This window comes from Cavia porcellus, unplaced genomic scaffold, assembly GCF_034190915.1.
Source record: "Cavia porcellus strain 051 isolate PalLab524CR breed Dunkin Hartley unplaced genomic scaffold, mCavPor4.1 scaffold_10, whole genome shotgun sequence".
NCBI lineage: Eukaryota > Metazoa > Chordata > Mammalia > Rodentia > Caviidae > Cavia > Cavia porcellus.
The window spans coordinates 77849410-77868434 of NW_026947493.1; positions in this window are offsets into that span (position 1 = coordinate 77849410).

Here is a 19025-nt window from a genome sequence, read left to right on the forward strand (position 1 = left end):
AAGAAAATTACATTCTTTTGATCACATGCTTAAAAAATACATATGATTCTTTATATGCAATACTTCTATAATTATCTATTTATATAGCACCATTTGTAAGAAGATAGGTTTTTAAAATCTTTTTTATTTATTTTAAAAAAGAAAAATTGGGCTGTTTTAAAGAATTAAAAATGTTAAACTTTTAGGATACAATGGTTGTTATTTATTGTCCCAATAGAACCTGATAAATCTTCACATTAAAAATATATGTAATTTTAATAATGACATCAATCAATGGAGAATAAAATTATATTAGCAGTATCTCAACAGAATGATGAGAGTTAAGATAAAATTAGTATTGTTAGGGTCTGAGATTTATTAAATGATTTGTCAAAGTGTTTTATAGTATCTTGAGACCATAAAACAATGCATTCAGAGATTCCTAGAACTGCCGTCACAGATAACTGTAATTTATCTTTTCAGTCTTTTAGAAGAATAAACACAGGCAGTTTATATTTCCAACAATAGCTGAAACCTTATATTCTGTGAGGATGACTGTCTTTCTTCAAATTCATTTTCTTTCTCAGAAACTTAGTCCCAAATTTCCTATAATTACAAGACCTAAAATTAGTTTTTTTTTTTTTTTCCTTTTTCATTCTTAATTTGAAAATCCTCGAATATAATAGCATTAAACCGAGTAAGTTAACCAACTCTTCCTCCAATTATCCCTGGCCAGCAATCAGCCTGCTTAGTCTCTAAAGAGTAAGGCAGTGAAACGTTCCACTTTCTCCTGTCGTTAGACATTGTAGGTGTGTCTTCTTTGTTCTCTTCAAATCAAAATACTTATTTGCTCTCTCTGGGGAAAAGCACCATTACACTGAGGCTGTTAGTATCCCAGAGAGTTCTAAAATCACTGCTGATTATCCAAATACCCACATTTATCAAGTCCTTAAAAACCTAATATGCCCTGTATTTCTATTTTTTACCCAATGTCTTTGAAAGCCTGTGGGTTGCTTTCTAGAAAGGAGAGATATTTGGAATTACTCTCAGCTATTTACACTTTTTGTCTAATGGGCATATTTCTGCCAAGAAACCTGACAATTTCATCAAAGTCAGATGTCTTACCTAGGACTTTATACAGAGGAGGTGCATCCCTTACTGCTGTGCATTACAAATAAGATGCTGAAAATACTGCAGGCCTGTAATCATGGATAATTAGGCCAGCTTTAAGGTTGTCTTGGCTACTGCAAAGAATAGCTCAACTTTTCTGAAACAGTGTACTGTGAAAGGACTTGAGCTAGTTTGTCTATAGTGGTCCTGAAAACGTAAACAGTAACACAGTTCTTTGTGATTTCAAATAAGCTCATCAACAACTTCTGATTTGGGCATCAGTCATTTAATGCATGATAGATTTTATCAGCCTTTAAATTTCCCACTATTCAGAATTATATCGACAGGATACAGTTAGTTCCTCGGGGATGCAGAGTTAGTAGAGAAGACTTGCTTATAAATCTGGAGAAGAAACAGGCATAGAAGCTGCTTTCTGTTTTTGAGTTTAGCATTTAAAAAATGAATGTTTTCATTCTGTAAAAATCTGTTTGTCACTGACAGGGCAGAAATTTCTTTGTAGAAATGCTTGCTTCATACTATAGAATCGTATTACTCTTTTATGCACTTCAGTTTGTTGTTTCAATACCTTACTCCTAAGTACTTTTTCCCCATTGACTGAAGAAGGAGAACCAGTGGTTCACTTCCATTCACAAGCTACATATCTCATGTTTATGAAAATCTTCTGGAGAAAAGCTGGATTATATTTGGGGTGATACTCCATATTGTAAGATCAAAAGAAGAAAATACTAGAAAGGTCACATGGTTTTCTTTCTTTTTCTTTCTTTTTTTTTTTTTTTTTTTTTTTTTTTTTTTTTTTTTTTTTTGTCGTTTTGGTACCAGGAATCGAACTCACAACTGCACACTTGCAAGGAAGGCACTCATGCCGCTGAGCTAAATCCCCAGCCCTGGGCACAAGGTTTTCAGGTAACCACTAGATATTGAGGCTTGCTGCAAGAAATAGTTACCCAAATAATAGAACTCATTGGCCTTTCCAGAGCTTGTCAACAAGGTAAAGAACAGAGGGTTAATATGCACACTGATAACAGATATGTTTTGGGGTAGTCCCTATGTGGAGAATATATTGGAGGCAATAAAGATTTCAGCTCTAAGACTGAACAGTAATGCAAGGATAATTGAGATTCTCTAATTTGTTGCGACATTTGGGTATTTTAAAGGTAAGAATGAATACAAAAAGAGGTAAGAGAAAACCTAATAAAATATTCTCTGGCTAAAAATTATACTTTACAGGCAGATCTACCTTCATTAAGGTCATACTTTTCATAAAACTCTGAGAGATTTACTGAGATTTTACTCCCAGTTTTCAATGAGCTTAGTATATATTTCAGCAATCGAGTAAGAAAATGAATTCTGGGGAAAATCTACTTAAAAATGTCTTAAGAATAACCTCTTGAGTTCTCCGGAAGATTACTTCATATTGCAAGACGAACTGATATGAAATGTAGCAAGAATTTTACTTGAAATTAGTCAGTCAAGGAAGAACAAACTGACTAATAAAACTTAATAGGAAAATTTAATTAAAACTGCTCAGTGAATGACCTGAGTGTATCGCTTCTGTTCCCAGTACAATCCTGGTAAAACTGCAAAAGGCACAGAGGCAAGATTTCACACCCCAGGATTTACAAAAACACCTGCAGATTGACATTACACACTTACCACCTGGCAGGCACTTGTAGAATCTTTGAGTCATTGCCCATTCTCTGAATGGATTGAAGGCTTGTTTGGCAGAGAATTGTGTTTGTAGCAGTGGTAAAAATCATTGCTTGACTGCATTCTTACTGTAACAGAGGTACTCAATTATTTGAGGTTAGTTTTGAAGTGTTTTGCAAAGTCTTTAGCATTTATATCTGATTCATTATAACAATATCTATATCATCTCCAATACACAGGAAAGTAGAAAGAACAAATGGAATTGTGACACTTAAGAAAGCAATCAGAGATCTGAATACATTTTGCTCTAAGATATTGTCATTGGTTTGGATGACAATATTTCAACTCCTGTGAGGTTAGAGTAGTCCTACACATAATTACAAGAACATCATCTTTGTTTTTGTAGTCCTAGACACTGCATTAAAATGTGGCTAACTATTGAAAGGAGCTCATAAAATTCACTTTTTTTCCAGTAGTTTCCAAAATAGACTGCATGACATAAAAAAGAGTCTAGATTTCAGAAGTTGACATCAAAGGAAAATATTTACAAACACAAGACACTATCCATACAGCTAGTTCAGTAATAAAACTTCAAAAGTTCGGGCTATGGATTCATCTCTCTGAATTAACACTTAATGGTTTTCCAGAATTGTCACTTGTGCAGTGTGTTTTTTTGCATGTGGACTGTCCAGTGTGTCTCTCAGTCAGGTGACATGTCAACTGGTCCATTCCTATATTGAATAAATTTAATCAAATTGTCATTTTTATACATCCTGATGTATAAAAGGGGTAATTGGAAAAACTTTATGGAAGTTAATGAAAAAGGCATTTTTTCTCCCTGTATTTAAAATATTGGACTTGCTAAATGATTACAAAACAAAACAAAACAAAAATAATCAAATATTTATGCTGAATTTCTGTCTGAGCATCCTGGTCAGGAACAGTAAACAGTATATGAATACTGAAAAGCAATAATCCTTCTGAAAGAGACAGCTTCATTTCAAGACCTCTGCACCAAATGATACTAGGTAAGAAAGTCAGCTATTTCTTCAGTATGGGGAGGAAAAGCATAGATATGCTTGTGTTAATCTACAACTTTTATTCATTTCCTGAAATATTTTCTTTCTTACTTTTCAGTATCAAGATTCTCTTTAGTATCTTATCATCAAGATGCACTTGCAAAATGTTGGAGTTTTGCACATTGAATTATACTTAATATGGTTCAATACATGACTACATTTTCTGCTTAGTAAAACGTGCAATAAAAATGGCTATTTTGGGGTTCACTCCCTTTTCTCTTTGAGAGGTATCTAGTTCCTTGTGATAAACTGAGTTCCAAATAATGAAGCTTAGCCATTGCACAAGAATTACGAGAGTCACAGAAAGGGAAGCAAAAACTGCCTTAAGACAGCAACCCTCTAAAACCTAGGGGACAGTTTTTTACTCATTAAGGTGACTCCATTACAGTGCTTCATGGTCACTAGCTTTTGTAACTAATCATTCCATAAAGAGCATGAAAGAAAGCAAATAATATATATTTGGAAAAAAATTTCATTTTCCACATCTTATCACATGTAAAAAATTAATGTCTTTTGATTCATATCTACCTTGTGATCTAAGTGATTCTGCATTTTTTACTAGGTAAACACTGGACTAACTTAATCTTTGGGGATGCCATATTGGAAATGTGAATTAATCATTTAAACCATGCAGACTTACCACATTTATTGACCTAGCTTTTACTACAAGTGAAACTCAGAATCCTGTGATGTATCTACACTACAAAACTTTTTAAAAAGACTTTTATTTTTGTATTTGAGGATTTTCTTTCACCTTCAAATGTTACAATTCTCCCAGTCTTGTGATTTGAACCCAGGGCTTCGTGCATATTCTTGCATAGATGTGTTCCTAGCCCAGATCTACAGATTTAGGACTCTCGTTTTAATGAAGTTTTATTTTTTTCTTGAAGAACTACATGTTGAAAACAGGTATAAATTATAAGTGAAGGAAATTTGCTTTGGTTATATTTTCTTTTAGCTCCTACATGCTGACAAAAATTTGTCTCGGTTTCTGTTTGTATAAAAATGTTTCTAATTTTCTTTAACTTGTGAATACTACTTTTGCCTGCAACCAGAATTTTAAGTTGGCAATTATTCCATTTTTGAACTCGAAATTTGTCATCTCCCTGTCTTATGGTTGTTTCTACAATATAATCTGTTTTTCCAATTACCCCTTTTAAAACCATATCCAACTTTGATTCTCAACAATCAGAGTGTATGTAGGTGGCTTTCAAATGTTTTACTTTTAGCTTTACTAAGCCTTCCTTACAATGGCAGCTTGAATGTGAATATATATCACTGTTTTGAACTCAAAAAATGCTTCAGCCTTCCCACACTATCATTCTTCTCTACATTTGTTCAACTGTGATTTCACATTTGTTACAACCTTTCATGCTGTTGTGTGTTTTCTCAGGGTTATCATTTACTCATTATCTTTCATGTAATTTTGTCTTATTGTTTGCTAGTAAGGTCTCAGTTTACTAACCCTTTTTCTACATTTAAATTTGCTGTTAATTACAGCATTTTGAAGTTTAATAACATGATTTGATTCTTTCTCATGAATTCTACACATAGGTCTGCAAATTGTTTTGTTAATTTAAATTCAATTTCTGCCCTTTCTAGTAAGATCATTTATTATTGAATTTATATAGAGTATTTCTTTGTCATCTTTATTCTCTGTTAGAATAGCATTTCAATAGACATTTTGCCATCAAAAGTAATTCTGTGTGCTTCCTTTTGTTACAGGCAACTGAGTTAGGAAGAAATTCTATAGGCAGTCAGACAGGGCTGAGTGCTTGAAGGTGCCAGTGCAGAATATGAGATACCTTGCAACTGTGGGGGAGACAGACACCTCTGCTGTGGGCCAGACCTCAAGACAATAGATAAAACAAGAGTACCCACATACTTCTTAAGGACAAACACAGGAACTGATACTCTAACTAGGCCTCTATCACCCCGAGGAATCCAGGAGTCGCCATCCCCAACTCCCACAGAAAGAGTCACTATTCATTAAGCATGCCCGCTTGCTATGTGACTCCTTTCCCCATTTGTCCCAGGTTTAAGCAACTTTACGTGATCAGTTAATCTTATTGGTTGACCATAGTTATGTCCCACCTCACGCCCACCTTGCAAGTTCACACGTTTTCCCCATCTTGGACCTGCCTGACTTTGTGGTTTTACTCTACAAAAGTCCCTAGAAAAAGACTGCATTTGGCAACCCACTCAGGACCCCTTCTGTGTCTCTCTCAGACTTCTTTCTCTAGATGAATATATTCTAACTCGTTGTTCCTAAAATTCTGTCTTTGATTTTAGAGAGCATGAACTTGTACCGGACATCTGTAGTTAGGAGTTTTTTTTCCCCTGCATCACTTTCCTCTTCCTCAGCCCTTTAATGCGATGTCAGCTCTTCCTCACATTGATAGAAGCAACAACATACACTAATCCCCAAAAGATTTAAATTGACTCAACACTGGTTTGCATTTTGTAAGGTTCTATATCACTTACAAAATGCAGAGCAATGTTACATCCTAGGAGAGAGTTTAACATCCTCCCCTAAGATGTAGCTCTCCAGGCATTACAAATCACACTATTTTATAATTAATAGGGGCATCTTCTTTGCTGCATGAAGCTACATTAACTGCGACTGTGTTTTGCACTTAGCTTTGTAACTTTTTGCTCTCTATCTTCAAGGAAAATAAATGTCAGGAAAGGATAAAGTGGTGTCCCTATTTTCTGATAAATTCCAATAGTTTTTTTTTTTTTTTTCCTTCCCAGTTCTGCAAGTTTGACAAAAGCAGTGCTAGATTATTTGTGATTAGCCATAGTTACTTTTTTATTCTTGACTTGTTGCCTCATGTGAGCAATCCGCAGAGGCCTTAAAGTTCAAGACAGTTCAGCTGAAGTCTCCCAGGCCTTGGGTCTTAAATAACTGTTTTCCTCATTTATGCTATAGTATTTTGAAGTCAAATTTCTAACTTGTCCCCAAACCCACTCCAGATTGTTTGGAAAAAGAGGCTGAGGCCTACCCTGATTCTGTTTCCATCTCTCAAATAGAGAAAGTCTTTCTTAGTTATGTATTGGGTGTCACTTTGTTTTATATAGTTCTGACAATTAACTTCAAGCTATAAGGAGCTGCCGAGAGCTCTTCAATTAGCACCATGCATTTGAATAACAATTTATCTACAGAAAGAGATTCTAAATTATGATTAGATTAACAACCACATCACTAAGTTATAAAATAATAATGCAAGTTTTTGTGCTAAGTTAACTCTGTTTAAAGACATGATTCAATTAATGTAATCTAATGGTCCTGATGTAAGTTTCCTTGAGTTTCCATTCATGATTTTCCAAAATAAAACTGCTGTTTCAATTATAAGAAAAATTAACAGTTACTCAATTATGATATGAAATTTTGAATCTGTTGCCATACCTATAATATAACAAAATCATTTGTACATTTCAACAAACAAATGTAATGCTACCATCTAAATTTAATTGGCAGTAGACAGCTAATTACAGCAGCAAAAGTTTAGCCACGTGCATAGAAAAAGGATGAGAAGTTGAATCTCATAGCAATTTGCCAAACCCCATGTGGGCCACAGAAGGAAGGGAATCTAATTTGGTACAGTGAGTGGGCATTCACACAGACTCCACAGGTGACCACTCTACAGGCCTCAGAGGGACACAATCTAAATAATGCTGTTGGAACCACGGTTTAATAGTAGCTGCATTTTCCTGGGACAGCAAAGTTGAAAACACTTGATCGTGAGCAGTGTCTTTAATAATGCAACTGACTCCTGGAAGTAGAGGGAAGAAACCTTTCGTTGATATAAAAAACAAATTATCTTATTCATGATCAAGATCTTTGTGTAACTCTTGCTAAAAATACATTGTTCTCGGATTAGAGGTTTTCTATGAACTTGATGATAATTCTGATGAAATACATGTGTATCATGTAATTTCAAAAGTATCCAATTAGTCCATTGTAAAGGGCAAGCTGTTTTTCACACTGACTTTTATTTGTTCATGTAGTATTTTATTGAAATGCATTATTACAATATAAAACATGATATACAAAATTGATTTCAGAAATAAAAATAACAAATATCTCTTGAGGAGTATGTACCTAACTTGTGGATATAACATCATAAAATTATGTTGTTTTTTGCCAAGATTCTGTGTGCATAGAGATCAATCAATGTTTCTGTGAGATTCACCCCGTCCTGAAGTGTCTTTTGATGGAGTGAGATAAAGGGTTGGGTTGCTACATTGAAAGCTGTTGCCAGGGGTTTAGCTCTGTGGCATAAAGGCCTGCATGGCCAGCGTGAGGTTGTAAGTATTATCCTCAGTACCAAAAACAAAAACAAAGCTACAGTTTATGTGAAAGAGGTATAACTGGCTAGCACAAAATGTTCAAAAATGGAAGAAAAATCAAGGTGAAAAACAGGTTAGAGAAACAGGTTAGATGTGCATTATTTGTAGCATATGTACAAATATACATATTTTCAAAGCCTGTAAGCTATAATATTCTATGAATTTTTGCAGTAATTAGAATTTTTTCTCTTATTGTACCACATACAAATGGGTTGAACGTGGCCCCTGTATAGTGGCTTTATATATCATTTACTTTGTAATAAACCACAACCCATTAACAGACAAATTCAATATTTTACAAATGAAACTGTTTTAAATAAGATACTTGTCTGTTGGGTTTACGTACTCTGCAAAATGACACCAAGATGTTCTCAACAGTGTAATACGAACGCTTGTACTGTGAAAGGTTCCAGCTGCAGCCACCCTTGGCATCTTTCTGGCGCAGCTCCTACAGTCTCCTCAGTATTGCTGCTGGGTGACATCACCCACACACCCAAGACTCCTCTTAGATTTCCCCTCTCTCCTGGGAGTTTCTTCCCCCTCTTTCTTTTCTGACAGCAGTCCACTGCTGGGTGATTACTCCCTCTGGAAGGTCTTAGGCTATGAGGGTTCTCCTAGCAGGCAAACTTGTCAAAGAAGCACTCTTAACAAAGTTCACTGTCTTCTTCTGACACCTCAGGGTCCTGAGCTTTTCCTTTTTGAGTCTCCAAATCTAACTTCCTAGATTCCATCATACAAATACCATTCTAAAATGTGAGGTGTATTTCACACTGATTGCAAGGTAGATTTCAATGGAAAATGAGTTACTGGTATTTTTGTAAGAGAGAAGAACTTTATTTTCTATGCTATGAGAGCCTCCCTGGATCATCTGAGCAAATAATGGCAGAGTCACCTCTGACCGTGGTAGAGTGGTAGATCCTGGAAACACAATGCATTAAATAAGGATCAGCTTAACGACTGTGTGTAAAGAAGTATCCTGGTATGTGAAGTGTTGGACCCATTGGTTTCTTCTTCATAATATTATTAGAGACAGCTCTGGTTTCAGTAAATGCAGCATTGCTAACTATAAACTAACTCTTGAAGGAAACAACCTTGGACCCAAAAAAGACAAGCATTCAACATTAACAAAGAAAATAACTCACATCTATTGTAAGGGACAAAACACAGGTCATTTTACACTTGGAGTATAACATGATTTGATGAACTACTTATATACAATGTTTTTACTGATGTCTCGTCCCCCATTTCCATAGCAAAAAGGAATTAGAACTCGTGCAGAAAGCCCAGTCACAACATTTGGAAAACTTGCTCAAGAAATTAGATCCCAGAGCAAATTACTGAGGAAAAGAAAAATCTGGATAAGGAAGCCACAGAATGAGAGGCCAAAGGTGAAAGCAAACACCCTTTCAAACTTTGAACACAAAATATTAATAGAACATTAAATGAAAATAAGTAAAGAAAAAAGCTTTATTACTTAATGCAAACAAAGGGCAATGGTAAACACAGCAGAAAGAATGGAGGCTAAACAGAATTCGATACTCAGAAAAATGTTATTCAAAGAGGAAAGTGAAGTATTTCTAGTTAAAGGAAACAGATTTTGTCTCCTCCAGGTATACTCAAATCAAATACTATAATAATAATAATAATAATAATAATAATTGTCCTGTCTCATAATGAAGAAGAATACAGAGAGACAAAACTTCAGATATTGGGGCTGGGGATAAAGCTCAGTGGCATAAAGCGCTTGCCTTGCAAGCAGGCAGTCGTGAGTTCGATCCCTGGTACCGATAAAAACGAAAAAGACAAAAAAAAAAAAAAAAAAAAAACAAAAAACAAAAAACCAAAAACCTTCAGATATTGATAGGAAAATCAAATGCTAGAACTAAGCAGAATATATTATTTTTCTCTTTTTCTTACATTCTGTAATGTCAATGGATTGTTGAAAGTGAAGATATAATGTAATGTGGATATATAATATATAGAAACATCCACATTTTCCCTAACAAATGGCAAGGATGTTATTGGAAAAATGTTGTTCATGTATACATATATGTATATATTCATAACTTACACATGACAGTGTATTAATAATTCAAAGCAAACACTGATAACTTATAATAGCATGCTTTTATTTTTGGATATAACAAATGTTAAAAAGATATAAAGAGATAAACCTAGAAATCCAAAAGAAAAGGAACGGAGACATATTATTAAAGCTGTATTTAATCCTAAAGAGTAGAGGATAAGAAGAATAAGTAAACAGAACATAAAGAGAAAAATGATAGGGGCTGGGGGTTTAGCTCAGCGGCATAAGCGCCTGCCTTGAAAGCAGACAGTCGTGAGTTCCATCCCCGGTACTGATAAAAAGGAAAAAGACAAAAAAAAAAAAAAAAAAAAAAAAAAGGGAGAAAAATGATAGAAACATAATAGACAGCTACCTCTATTAGTAAGTATAATTGCTGAATTGAACGTAACAAGTAAATTTCAATTGTACAGGAATTGAATTGAATTATATACCCAAAAGAAAAATCAATCAAGAACTATATACTACCTGAAAGAGACAGTGTAAGTATAATAAAAGACATACCGTGCAAATGACAATGAGAAAGCTTCAGACTTCAAGGTGAAAAATAATACCGCGATTAAAGCAAGCAATTCCCTACAAGTGAGTCAATCAACATATTAAAAATATTTTTAAAAAGTGAAAACTGGCAAAAAGAGAGAGAATTAGACAATCACACATTCTTTTGGAAAAATTTCCATCTTTTTCTCCTATCATTTAAAAATATAAATCAGAAAAGACAAAACACACTGTCAGCTGAATGCATGTAACTTCCCAGAGTTCATGTACAGAAACTTAGCTCCACAAGGGTGCTGGTAAGGAGTGGATCACGTGGGATGTGAAATCATCAGGGCATCTGTGTGGAGTCCTTGCCTCTTCCTCCACACAAAGAGGTAGCAAGAAGAAACCATCTGGAATAAGCCTTCCCCAGACACCACATCTTACATCAAATATCATGATACCTTTATCTAGCTTTAAGCAAGGTAAGCAATTAAAAGAAAGCTTTTAGAACAATGAACGATAAAACATACTTATTTGCATATTATCCAGTCAAATGAACTCTACAGTAGCCGACCACATAGACCAAGATACACTAGCCCCAAATCTCCTCAGAGTTTTACACCCCCCTCAGCATAAAAATTCACCTATTTACTGTGTCCCCCAAAACAGCACGTGAGATCACCTCTCCAACCCACCCACTCTATCCAGCAAAGTATTCTGGTTGTCCTGTACAACCAACATCTTCCTAACAGTTACATTCCAAGGATTTGATATCTTCTATTTTCTTTCTGAGGAACCAGCTTCCTCCAGGTAGGTACATGGCTTGTGAGCACATTTCCTTCAAGTCTTTGTTAAATCTTGGGCTCTACCTAAAGCATCCTCTGACGATCCGATTTAAAGCACACAAATTTGTTCAGTATTCTCGGCTTTTATCCTAGATTTTACTCAACAGGGTTTATCATTAAATATACCCTATAAATTTTTCTTACTTTCGTTTATTATGTGTCTTACAGGTGCTGCTATACAGGTGCCATGGACAGCTTTGTTCCCAAGTATATCCTTCCAGTGCTTAAAAAGTGCTTATGACACTGAAAAAACAATTGAATATCTCATTACAGTATCTTTCTAACTCAGTGAGGAATCTGACGTCTATATGTTATTGAGAAGAAAAATAAAAAGAGTCCAATAAAATTTATGAGATGAAAGGAAATGAATTAAAATTTTAAGAAGGACCTGAATGTTGTAGAATCCAAAACTGTGGGCTCCTTGATTTTTTCTGTTTCTCTGATATGGAATTTTTAAAAAGCAAATTAGTTGCCAATATTTAAATATTAGCATATTTTTTCATAAGAGTCTAAATATCAGCTTCTCTTATAAAGTTGGAACATGTAGCAAACAGGATCTGCATTGCCATTTGGCAATAAATTCCACCAGTTAGACCAAGCATATGTTCACAGACTCGCTTCCTGTTTTTTCCATATCTTCATGGTCCTTGTAGATGTAAGATTTGCACATTCATCACTGACTTTAATATTACCCCTAAAACATATCTAACATGAAAATGTCTGATTCTTATACTTACATTATGATAGACTGAGAAGAAAATGTATTTACATGACACCGCGATACAAAACCTCTGCTTATGTAGTTTACGAATTAAACATTCCCATTCACAAAACTGTATTCAGAGGTACTTATGTATCTATTTCTAACTAAAATGTTCTTACTTTGAAAAATCACATAGGGAAACTGCACATTAATTATTTGCAGTTTGCTTTAATTGCTTTTAATAAATACACATTTTGGTAACATCTAGGAGCGATGGACTTTATGGATTAAATTTGTCTTAACTGAGAGATGAGAAAACGACAGGGAGCATTACAAAATAAAGTGGGGCTCTCTACAGCAGGGTAGTTTTGATAGTCAAAGGGATGCCCTTCCTATACGTGAATTTCAGGAAAGTTAAACGAGGGGTATAAGAGGAAGAGATACAGGACCAGAGGAATAGACACCGTGTATGTTAAATTTCACCAAGCAGTTCTTTAGCAGCTTGTCCTGTTAGCATTGTTAGCGCCCCACTACTAAATTCATCTTGCCTGATACAAGATTGTATTTCTATTTTAGGTGCAATAGCACAGTTCTAGCAAAAACAAGTCTTATCTATTTGTAAGAATCTGATTTTTTATATCAATCTTGTGAACTACTAACTGTTAGTTCTGTCTAAATTATGCACAGCCTGTTTGGCTCTTGGTACTAAAGCAGTCTACTACATATGTTTTTTAGGGAAAATGAGAATTTAAAGAAAGTCCAATAATTGCTATATTTGTTCTCTTTTAATGATTGCGTAAATAATGCTGTGTGATCATTTTTCTTGCTGCCTTTGCCCACACAGCCTCCTATACAACCAAATTTGCTTAGTGATGGAGCATCAATGATTGAACACATAGGTGCTTACCAAAGTAAATGCATTGATGGGAATATGGGCACAGTTTTCTCCTGCTAAACAATATTTTCCTTTAATGTCTACATAATATTTTGATTTTCTAAGTTGTATAACTAGTACTGATAATTGCCAGTTTTTCAGGAATGTCTTTCCTGTCCTCGATACCCTGGTTATCATCTGTCACGTAGGAGGTTGTTTTCTCCTCCTGCATTGCAAAATTCAGTATGATATCCAGACTCCAGACACTGCTGCATAAAGTCTGAAACAGTTTCTTTTTTATACTGTCTCTATAGCTTCCTTTTTTCAAGAGGGAATCATCTATATTAGAGCACAATAAATTTGTCTTCTGTAGGAACAAGTTCTTTCTGCTCTAAGTGTAAGCATAGGCAATATGACGTTGTAATACACTTCCCCGGGACAGAAAATAATGCTTTCTGAGTTTTTTTTTTTTTTTTTAATGTTCACATTAATGTGATATTCTCATTGCATTACAGAATCATATCTTTCAGTGGTCTTCCTATAATTATGATGATCTGATTTTAGAAAACATACATAGGTTTTAGTTATGAAGATTCTATTGTTTCTCTCCATATCAAATACTTAGAGTCTAAACGTGAAGGGTCACAGATTGCTCTGAGTGGTCACAGAAGAAACTGTACCAGCTGGAGATGGTGCTCAGAGGCACAGCACCTGCCTGGCAAGTATGTGGCCCTGAGTTAAATTCCTGATACCAGGAGAAAAAAAAAAAGTATGATTTGAAACTGTACCATATCCTTCTAGGAGACAATGCCTTTATGTACAGAGCCTGAAAGACTAATTCTTCCCGCTTTGTGAGAATCATCTTTCTGTTATTCTCATTTAGTGTGGTTTAATGTGTGTGCATTTGTGTGTGTGTTTGTGTGTTTAACTTTGTATTTGATGTTAGAAAGGAAACAGAATAATAATTTGAGCTGGAAATTCTAGGAACACAGTGTTACACTATGCAGGCTTATTGTAGAGTCTTAGAAGGACTGATGCATTCAGAAGATATGGCAGGAGATGAACAAGCTTATGCTGCGTAAGGAATTTGTCATCTGTCTTCTTTCTCTGGATTCTGTAATTAATCTTTCTGGTTAATAATTGTTCAAAGATACCCTGACTTTAAGAACAGATTTTTTCCTGAATTAATTGTAAGATCACTTTATGGAAAGCATGGGGGAATCACAAGATGAAAAGCAGATCTGGGTTCACTTGAAATACCCCAGTTATAAATAATTCTAAAAACTGATACATGTGAAAATTATGTTCTCATTCACTCATTTTATAAGTAATTTGTTGACTACATGAATATTTCTGTACTAAGAAAGAGCTTTAAAACCAAATGAAATGGGTTTAAATTGCACATTGGTAATTTAAAATTGGTCAAACTAAATACTTTAGTGAGTTCTCTTATTCACAGGTGTTTGTGTGTTGGTTTTTTGTTTGTCTACTATTTTGCATATTATACCAAAAAAAGTTATACAAAAATGTAAATAACCACTGATCACTATTCACACTAGCATTAAAGAAAAGAAATATGGTAATTATTTGGCTTCATTTTAAATCCCACTTTCAAAAAAGCATTCAATAAACTACATTAGTACAAAGAGCCAAATCGGCTGTGAATATTTTGATGTAACTAACAAAAACTTGGCAAGGCAGATATAAGAAATTAGATTATTACAAAGTGATTTACCTTTGCTAGAACTTTGCCTGGAATACTTGAAAAAGAAATGCAATCTGTGTCAGTCAAGCTTAATTCAATAGTATGATATTATCCACGCCCGCCCGCACACTGTAGCTGTTAATCTAGATTTGGAAGGGAGTATTCTAGGAGATTACCTCTGAGTGTATCTGGGTGGGGCATGGAGGCGTGGCTTTGCAGATTATGTCTGGCTTGGGGCCCCTTCTGGTCTGTTCCTCTTTGTTCTGCTTCCTGGCTGCTCCAGCCCTCCATGGACTGAAACCTCTGCAACTGTTAGCTAAAGAAAAGGTTTCCTCCTTAAATTGCAATTATCAGATATTTTGTGTCAACAAAGGAAAAGCTGACTAATACATGCCCCTCTACACACACTGTAATCCAGGGAGACTGGAAGAGACGGGATGGTAAGACTATCCCGGGAATGTAATCTCTTAGTAGCCTCAGTGTGTGAAATTATCTAGGAAGACTCCAAAGAGGCAGAAGGGCATGGGGAATCCATCAGAGAAAGGCGATTGGCAAGAAAGAAGAAGATTAAGGGGATGAATGATGAAAAGTAGGCGCTTCTAGAAATTCTGAAAAATGTCTCTTCTACTAAGGAATTAGAAAGGCAGTGGTGACATTGAGGGAGAGTTTCAGTGGTACACTGTGACACACTGCAGAGAGCAATGATACGGCAGAAAGGTTCTACCATTGTACAAGAATATTTAAAGCTATAGATTAACTGTGCCAAACACTATGTATTTGGTTCTGTTTCTGTTAAAATATTGATGTGTGCACGTAGGCAAATACAAATGACTTTAATGTGGAGGCTAATAGTGGCTCCTCTTTGGAAAGTGCAGGGGACTCTTTCTTTTGAGTTTTTCTGAGGTGATTACTTTTTAGAACCTGTGTTTATTCTTGTAAAAATTAGATACTGCTATTAACATAGTAGTTGTTAAGGAAAAGTTCAGGTGAAGCAAAATCAAGAGGCTGAGGAGTTTCAGAATGAGGGAAACGAATTTATCTTTACTCTGTGCTAAAGATGAAGAATCAGGGGAGCGTGAAAGCCAAATATGTGAAATGAAAGGAGGAAGAGGAGACAGAGAAGACATCGCAGGAGAAAAAGCACAGGACACAAGGACAGAAAGTTCTGCATGGAACAGAGCTCGGTGTTAGATAGGAAAATACTTTGCTCATCAGTGATAGGAAGCACGTGGGCTACGTGGCTGATACCCTCCTGCCACGATGGACACTGTTCTCAGTACAAATAACGGTCACCTGAAACAAATGGTAACAGAAAGCACGAATGTACAACTCTTTCCTGTGGTAGGTGTTGATAAATTTTCTTAACTCCATTTGGTTTAAGTATTTAAAGCTAAGTAGGCAAAGTTAATATGTAATTCAGCTAAACATTCAAGAATATTTATAAATATTCAAGGATAATAAATTATTAAAGCTTATTAAAATGAAATAAATTGACTGAGTCAAAGAAAAATTATATATATATATATATATATATATATATATATATATATATATGACTGGCATTTTCCAATAGCACTTCACACTTTAATCTGTTAAAAATGAACACTAAACTTAGTGAAATTATTCAGATTTATCATGAATGTGTTTACTTCCACATAAACTCCATTTAATAGATACATAACTATCCAGTGTTTCATTTTACAGCCAAATAGATTAAGATACCTTCTTGAAAAAAACCATATCCTTCTATTTTCTTAAATGCTTCCATTTTAAAGTTTTCTGAATAAAAATTCATGGATATAAATATGATGATCCTTTTCAAATTGTATGACTCTTCATTGTACTTTTTTTCCTTTTACTGGCTAAATAACGTTTTTATATAAAAAGACAGAGAAACCTATACATACTACAAAAGAATTCATTTTGAACAAAATGAACTGGGGTGTAAAATATAAGCTTAATACATAAGGTAGGTACTTTTGGAAATGCATGAGATTTTTACATTGTTCTCAACACTTTTAATATTAGAGTAAGCTGTTTTGCACCTTTCTAAAATAGAGATAAAGACTGGTCAGTTATGATATTCTATATAGAGTGTGACATAAACTTGAAGGTAACAGAACATTGAAACAGAATAATTTTTGCTAATCTATTTGTTATTTTCTTGTAATAGGAAAGAATTGGTCGAAATTTCCCTTAATTTCCAATGAAATTTTAAAGTTGTTGCCCTTTTATTTGCTGTCCAGCTCCAAGGAGTGGAGTGTCCTACAAGTATTTTTGTCTGGTAGAAAGAGAAGGAACAGTGGACTATCCATGAATAGCGTGAGGCCATTTTTCTGCAAGTTGAAATTTGTGCCTCAGAAAATAGGAAGGCAGTTCTCTAAAAATTCGTGTTTTTATTTTGACAATAGGTGATGGATAGTGTTTATACATTTCTATTTCACTAATGAATTTTTAATGAGCTATTATTTCAGTGCTTTGGATAAACAGAGCATTTTTCCTGAGATTTACTATCTGAAATGAGGTGGTCACAAATTTCCAAGCAGTTCATAGTAATAGCCTAGCAATTTCCTCTCGCCTATATCAGAACTAACCTCTGAAATTAAAAAAAACTCACATAAAATAATTTTATTTTATAGATATCTTAATGAAACTGCATGCTATTAACAATATGGTACTTTCCTTTATATTCCACAATAATGAAAATGAGCCCTGAAGTAACAAATAATATCTATGCTCCTATTTGTATGCAATTCTACAGACTATGTTATGATTGGGCACTTAATAGAAATTGGTGAATCAGACATGTATTTTATGTTTGTGAATACTCCTATAAATGCGTCTTAATTTGGTAAAGTGTTTGGAAGAATAATTTTGTATTAAAGAACTTATCAAAGTTTGTAAAGTGTAAATACAGGTGGTTTTATTAATTTTATTTACTTTAAGTACTATTTATATACTTCTGCTGGTACTATTATTATTCATATTTGAACATGTTCCAGTTATTTCCAAGTGTCTAAAATATTTTTTCAGAGTTTTACTAATCAATTAAATTAAAGCCAAATAGGTGTATGATAGCTCTTTAGGATAATTCATTGCAGGAACATTGAAAGAATACACGATTATAAGATACAGTTATAATTTATTTTGAATGTTAGTGGTTTCCTGGATGGAAATTTTATTTATTTATTCATTTAACACAGTTAAACATTAAGAGTATATGCAATTCTAAAGACACAAATTCACTTTGTTCTGAAATACCCAGGTAAGCTAAATAAATATAAACTTAAAGTAAACTGCGCTCAGTTGAGAAAGCATTTATCAAATGCAATGTTTATTATATTAAAGTGATTTAAATTATTTTCACTGTGTTTGAAGTAATGAATTAAGTAAACAGCTACAAATACTCTTCAATTTGTAGTATAGTTATGTCAGATAAACTCTGCATAAACTGAAAATACTGCAAATCAAAAATACTACACCTAACCTACAGGGCCTCACAGCTTAGTAACAGACTAGAAGAGAGGGTGCTGGTGGTTTATCTTGTTAGCCTTGGTGCTGAGCGGGTGCCATGACTTAGCTGATGTCCAGCTCCGTGAGAAAACACGTTACTCTCACAGCTGTGTGCCAGTAATCTCAGAAAGAGGAAATTCAAAGCTTGCACTAGATTTACAGCTAAATGCATCCCACACTGGCATGGTCATAAAGTGAAAGCAGATGTAAGTCAGAAATTGTCTGAGCCTGGATCAGCTAATCATTCCATTTTTCACAAGAAGATAATGAGGCTGTTCCACGCCCCGGTGTGTGCTGGAGCCAGTGCTTGGCTTGCCTGTGCTCTGGCCGTCATTCTTATAGACTGTTAGGTCAGCAGAAACTGACCCATTCCACCCAGATAGCAAGAACTGTGTCTGCTTATTGGCAAAGGTGGAATTTTCCCTTTATTTGTTCTCTCTGCTTTTATTTCGGCTCTTCTGTCAGAAAATTCTTTTTAAATATGCGTGTGTCCCATGTACCTACAGTTCTGTTTATCACATTTTAAAACACAGTGTAGAACAGCAAGAAAATTTGAGGTAGAGACAGTATTTATTCATATATCCACACATATTATACTATGTTGTGTTTTATATATATATATTTCTTATGATT